Raw genomic sequence first — 7,876 nt, 5'->3', positions numbered from 1 at the left:
GGGGATGTTAGGTGTGTGTACATGAGAGTGTGCGTATATCTATTTTTCTGAGTATGTATGTGTTGTTTTAATCGTCCTTGTGGTGTGCGTGTGTGAGAGAGAGCAACAGTATGTATGTGTGATGGTGTGTACATATGTGTGCGTCTATGTTTGTATGTATGTGTGCATCTATGTGTGTGCGTGGGAGTGTTTTGTGTGAGTGTGGTAGTGTGTGTGTACGTGAGTGTGTGTGTGTGTCTCTCTGTCTGAGTGAGTGTGTTGTTTTAAATACCCCTGTGGTGTGTGTGTGTGTAAGCAACCGTATATGTGTCCCTCAATACACACAAGAGAAAAAAGCTAGGTCAGTTCCTCCTCAACTTTTTGCGAACTCTTAAATATATTTCCTGGGTATATATATACATATTTTACCAAATCCTTTTTGTTATAACAATGTTGTAAACTGTTTCAAACATATTCTTATTATTATATGTGTGTGTGTGTATATATATATATATACATATATATATATACATATATATATATATATATATATATATATATATGTATATATATACATACACATACACACACACATACACACACACACACACACACACACACACACACACATATATATATATATATATACTTATACACATCGACTTTTTCCTGTTCATATAACGTGGGATATATGCAGATGGCGCTGTTGTTTGCGTTGTCAAGTCTCATATATCTATGCGCACTTAATTATAGCTATTTTTTCAACTGACAATTATGAGATTACCATCTGCCCTGTGATTGCTCATATATTTACGACGAGTTAGTCAAAATAATCGTATATATATATGTGTTCAACGCTGAACCTTCTATTTTACCTTCACTTATTACGCCATATAGACACATTTATGAAGAAACGGCACAATTCTTTACAAGTTGTCATCATCTGTGAGCCACTCACCCCGCAAGCATTTCCTCAAACATCTTTGTAGAAGGCATAACGAAGCCGACTTAATATTTTGGAAAACAGAGATAATTCTCTGTCATTTCTTGCCTTATCCTCAATGAAATTGTTTAGCCATGTGACAATGTCTTTGTGACATAAATAGCTGATGTTATTTTGATCTGAGGCAGAACAATATTCAGTGGTTTTATCTTACACGCAAATATGCTAACAACATGCATACTTCATTGTTTAAATTTACCATTTCTTTTCCATTTCAGCCCAATAAATTCTTAATGACGATATTTTCTATTATTTCTCTTTGTTCAATAGCTATAACTGCATCTCAGTTGAGTATTTAAAAATCTGTTAAGTTCTGGCAAGATTATTCGTTACATTTATATTCTTAACTCGTATCACTTCTCACTTACCCATATAGTAATATTTGAAAAACTATGAAAATATTTCCGAAGATATAAGTCCTCTCTCAATCCTGGGCCATGGGGTGACGCTGAAATGTTTTCTTATTATCGAGGTAATCATTGTAATTCCGATTATTCGTCAGGGCACTGATATAGACATCAAATAGGAAAAACCACAACAGCAACAGTAATATGTGTAATAATCATAATACTATGAAAGTATATTCATGATAAAAAATTGCATTGTATAAGCCTGTAAAATAACATTTTCTTCTACATTTTCTTATATGATAATAAGGTTGTTTGACTGCTTCGGATAGAAGGAATAATGTTTTGATGGGATAATATAGAAGCACGTTGAGAATATATCATCTTTAGAAGAATTAAATGGAAATAATGAATAAACAAGCAGAGACATTAAATTCAGTTTCCAAAGAAAAGATATTCTTCACGTTACCTATAATTCTTAGTATAGTTAGATGATCGTTATATTATCCATTCTAACGCACATTCCTCATTCACTTTCATTTTTATTCGTTATTTTTTATGTCTTCTTCAATCAATAAAATCATTTGAAGTAGGTTTGTACCAGTAGCAATTTCTGTAAGTAACACATCAGACATTGGTTACAATTTAGCAACGAAATAGCGAAAAAGAACGGAGAGAATAATGTGATTCTCTAAAAGCAGAAGAAATAAAAGAAAAAACTTCGATTTTTTTGTAGGTCTGTCTCCAGTACATGTTTGTTTGTCTCTCTTTGTATCTCAGTTCTATCTCACGCTCTTTATTTCTCCTTATCTTCTTTCTGTCCTCTCTCCGTATCTACTCAACCTCTTTCTTTCTCGTTTACACACACACACACACATAAACATACACGCACACACACATACACACACATATGTATATATACACATATGTATATATACACATATACACTAACACCTATAATACATGTGTGTGTATCCGCGTGTGTTTGTGTGCGTGAGTGAGTATGTGTGTGTAGACATATATACATAACAAATACAGACCAAAACCACTTTTTATCTCTCTTCCAACCATTCACTAAGAATCTTCAGTGGTATGCATAATAGCTTTGCTTGTTGGATTGTCTATATGTGTGTAAGAATATTTATGTATATGTGCATATGTTCATGGTGGTGAGGGAACAAAAGTAAGAAATCTCCTCGCTCGTAAATGTGCGCGTGCACATACATACAGACACATCTACAGGTATGTACACACACACACACACACACGCATACACACACACGCACGCACACGCACACATGCACATATACGTGCATATAAATACAGAGTATATGAGGGTGTAATTTAGTGGGGGAATATGTAAAGTAGAATAATTTTTCAGTAATTTACTATATACGTCAACCGTGTCGCGTCTTCTGTAAATCCATTATGATATTGAGATCGTCAAGAAATTTCTTAGTACATAAAATTATATATTATTATAAATAATGGATACTTCATATTCTTCTTTGCAAGAATTACTAAGTGGTGCAGGAACTTAGTGAAAACAGTCTTCACTTATAAGCAACGCGTGCCTACAACAACGCTACAATATACAGTCACACAAACACACATCTTGTACACGAATTTACATTCGAATTATCACTTCTTAAATATACAATCTAATGCATTAGAACTATTATCGTAAGACTTACTATTGCTTCCACATTTCTGTTCATTTTTTTAATAGAAATGTTAGCAACTATCGTTATCAATATTTTCTGAGCTTCTCTGCATGCACTCACACATACAAAGACACACACAAATTTAACCTTCACGCACGCACACACATACACACACACATGTATGTATGTAAGCATGTATATATATATATATATATATATATATATATATATATATATAAAAATGCATTAATAGCCACGAACTGATACATGCATGCCATATTCATTTCCATTTTGCATAATATTTGAAGAGAAAAGAACAAGGCTTCAGTGTTTATAAACATAGAGGGGTTTTCCTAGAAACGTAAATCACTTCTGTGGTTTTATTGCTCCTACGTTATTCTACAATAATAACGCATCGTTCTGATATCCCGCATGAGATATATAAACTTCTCTATTTTTTGTCACTTGCTCGTAATTCAGCTTTGAGACGCGTTAATTATTTACACAACCTTTCCTTATACCACTCATGTCACTGCATATGATCCTAGTTCTTTCACAATTTTGCATTTGTAGCTTAATTGAGAATATTATGAATGTTTACGGAACCACTTTCTATTTTTTACTGAGCTGTTGTTCATTGTAGCTCTTATCAATCATTGTATCGCAAACTTTTTTCACAAATAATGAAGGAATGTATTATTTTGTATGTAATTTATTTGGAATATTGCCTGTCCTCCTGATATTCCCTATATTCTCATATATCTTGCCCCGCATTTGGTGTACTGATATTCATTTTAAATAATCTGTATAGCTCATATATCTTGTACTTAGAACATATCCGACAAATGCGATTACTTGTCGACAAATGTCATTATTTTACTCTCAGTCTTTTTAAAATCATTGATTGAATACTACGGCGTAGGCACCGTAACCTTTTCTGTATCAAAATAGAATTACTCTTCATCTTCCGGATAATTTCAGACATATCTTTCTAATATCCATTTTTTAAATATATTTTATATTCTTTCTCCGATGCAATTTTCTGATTTCTTTTTGATCTAAGAACTCAAAATTATAATCACACTCTTTACTCAAATGACAGAGTCAAGTTTGATTAGTATCACTTGAGAGTCCAACAAAATCCTTTACATTATATCCTCCGGTATTTTGTGCGCTGCGTCCAAAATTTACCGAGAACGGCGATTGATAACTCTCGTACGAATTTCTGTACTAAAACTGATTTTGGTCTGCATGGTCTCCAAAGCTTCCCATATACTAATACTGTTATCGTATATAGTCTGATGATAAGAGATTTAGGATCAAGATGAGCTACAAAAACCAAACCTCCTATTTACCAGAGAGATATACTTCTCAATGAACTGTAGGCTTTTCCCGTCATTTGTTTAGTTTTGGCTCCTCTTTTCTCATCTTTATTGGTTCCTTTGAAACTGTTGGGCTATATTGGTTGGCTAAGGTGAAAACAACCATTTCTGCTAATTTCGTTTTCGGGATTTCCTTGGTTTCAGCTTCATTCTGGGAGATGCAGCTACGTTGTCTAACTGTTTCAGCATCTAGCATGCTTCATCCTCCTTTATAAAAATACTGTAGTGTCGTCCATGAAGGCTTTTAGAGGTGTTACCCGAATTCCTTCTCCGTGTTCTGTTGGTGCTCACCAGCTCATTCATGCCTTCAGGATGTCCTCTAGGAGAAAAGCAAAGATTCCATTGTGTTGTTATAAGTAAACTCTAAGCGAATTGTGTTGCCGTACATCGTTCATATGATTCAAATTGATTGTTTATCCGCATTTTCAGAAAATGTTTTTTTTTTATTATTGAAGTGTCCAAAAGTATATGGAAACATCACCCAAATATATATTTTAGTTTCTTAGTTTTCATCTTTGGAATTGCTGCAAAGTAGAAGATATTTCTAAAGTATGTATATAACTTTCAGAAAAATCATTGTGTATAGTATAAATTTATTGAAGAGGTGCATATTTCGATAACGTTTTGAAAGTTTCAGTAACAAAAATATATTGCTACAATACTTACACAACTGTCGAAATGAACTGCAAAGTTTAATCTATATAATCCAGAATGCATACTTAGCTCCTTGGATATTCTGTTTTCCTCTATTTTTTTCTGAAATTGTGTATTACAGACTTTTCTATATGTAATTTCGTGAAAATTTCTATTGACAATTAATAGATATTTACAATAACCAATGTTGCGGCTCGGATGTATTTAGATTTTGCGATAAACTTTTGTTCTCGGTACAGTCATTTGTAGTTTTTCCGCTTTCATATTTCAGTATACGTAGATGTAGAGATAAAAAACAGAATAGTAGGAAAAAAATAAATATTCCAGGAAATCAATAGCCGTATATCTATAAACAGGAACTTAAGCTTATTCAAGTGTTTATTAAAATGTGCGCGCGCATACACACACACACAAGCACACACACACATACACACACACATGCACATAGACACACAGAAACGAAGGCACGCGCACACACACACACACACACACACACACACGTACAAATACGCACGCACACATATATTCTCTTATTTATTGATTGTATGCAACAAGATATAGCAAGATGTTTTTCTTATAATCGTTTTGAATATGAAGCAAAAATATATCTCCTTAAAATTTTTAAAAGCTATTTTATCAGCATTACAGCACCCATGTATTATATATGGAAACAAGTATACATTACCAATCATATTCATAACTATTAAACGTTTATTGTCTTTATAATCTTTATTCACCGTATGCTTAAGAGAGTGGATGTCATTATTACCTTTAATGTCTTTACATATTTACAGCACTATTAACACACTAAGATATATGGAAACAATATAAACAACTAATTATATTCACAGCCCATTAGTATTTATTTGATTTTTTAATATGCATTAAGAATATGCGAGGAAGCGTTTGTGCAATAGTTGATAATGTTCCTTGCATGTTGTTCGGAAGGGGGCATTTCTCATCTTGCTTTTGGCACTTTGTTTGCTCCCATACTGATGAACTTATACTTGAGTAAGTTTAGAGTGACTGCAGTTCAATGGCATCATTGTAAAACTGGTATTTCGATTGTCTCATGTGTTATACTCTTAATCAGCTTGTGTGAGATTTTTAACTATTTCAAGGCTCAAAGTTTGGCAGGAATACTGCATACTTATTTGTACTACATTTTAAATGTAAATTCTGTAGTTAAAGAGGACGTTCTAGTAGTAACTAATATACTGCACCCGAGACCTTATCGATTTCATTATACACAGGCTTCTAGAAACGAGTGGATAACATCCGTTCAAAATATATTAACCGTTGATGTTACATCAGTTATATTTTCTAGGCTTTATTCTGGGCTGTAAGAGTACAGTAATTCTGGTAAATTGATCTTAATTTGATAGAAGTAAATATCGACATTAAAAGAATATTTCAAAACATATTATGTCATCCCATTAAATAATGCATTCTTATCATACTCATTTTATTTTCAAAATTAAAACAAAGATATGTTTTTAATTTCAAATACACTCTCCTTCATTTTCTACAATGCTCTTCCATCTATCTGGTAGACTTGTAAGGTCCCTCTTTCAAAACTCACTTGTCCATGCGGAAATATACTCCTCCAGTACTGTACTGACATCGTCTACAAAATTCATGTATTTTCCGTGCAAATGATTTGGAAGGCCGCGGAATAAATGATAATCAGATGGGGGCAATATCCGACGAATATGGTGGATGGGGCATGTTTTCCCATTCAATCTGTTCCAGCCTTTGGAATTTCATCCTCACTGTATGGTGTCGATGAATAAGTAAATGACCAAATCCAAGATAGTTTGCTCGTTCCTCTGCAGGTACAATGGGATTGTGTTCCAGCAGGGTTTATAAGACGTCCTCGTCGAGCTCTTCCAGGACGAGGACGAGCTTCGTCCTGGAAGAGCTCGACGAAAAAACACATTATATATGGCATGGCTCAATATATGTATGTATATATGTATGCGTGTATGTAAGTATGCATGTATATATGTACGTATGTATGTACGTATGGATGTATGTATGTATGCCCGTATCTATCTATCTATCTATCTATCTATCTATCTATCTATCTATCGATCTATCTATCTGTCTATCTATCTATCTATCTATCTATCTATCTATCTATCTATCTATCGATATCACTTGTGATAATATTTGACACAATTAATAAAGGAAACAAACACGTAAGCGCAAACATTGACGGAATATTATGACGCATAGTTTGCACACTGTTTCTAGCTACCCTATCAATTATCAAATATCGTACCACAAAACCATTCGTTGCTACTTAAAAATTTCGTAGTACAACTGATTCTCAAAATGCTTCAGTACTGAAGTTCCAAATGAGATATAAAAACTGCGCCACATTACGTAAAATATCCTCCTCTAATTTTTTTTACCATCCAATTGATGTACTCTTTAATATTGCCTAATAACAATTCAAAAAACAACTTTGTGGTCAATATATCATACTGAAATTGGGATATTATGACATTATCAGTTTGATACCTCTGTTTCACTATACATAACAGAGGAATGAATTGAGATTGTAGGTACCTACGTGATCAAATACCACTTTTTATAATGGAAATACTACAGAGAAAATTGACTTCACCGTTCTCCTTAGAATTGAGGACATATATACCAAACAATCACTGAAGCTGAGCTACGTCACTGAACGCTATATGAATTTACGTCAAAGCAAGACATTAATATATTTATGTTTGGTAATATGATTTAGAATGAATTTTCACAACCTAAGAAATATATATACACATCGCTATAGATGTATAGGGATATATATTTGTATATATATATATATATATATAT

Source organism: Octopus bimaculoides, chromosome 9 (genome assembly GCF_001194135.2).
Source record: "Octopus bimaculoides isolate UCB-OBI-ISO-001 chromosome 9, ASM119413v2, whole genome shotgun sequence".
Lineage (NCBI taxonomy): Eukaryota > Metazoa > Mollusca > Cephalopoda > Octopoda > Octopodidae > Octopus > Octopus bimaculoides.
This window is presented reverse-complemented; position numbering follows the sequence as displayed.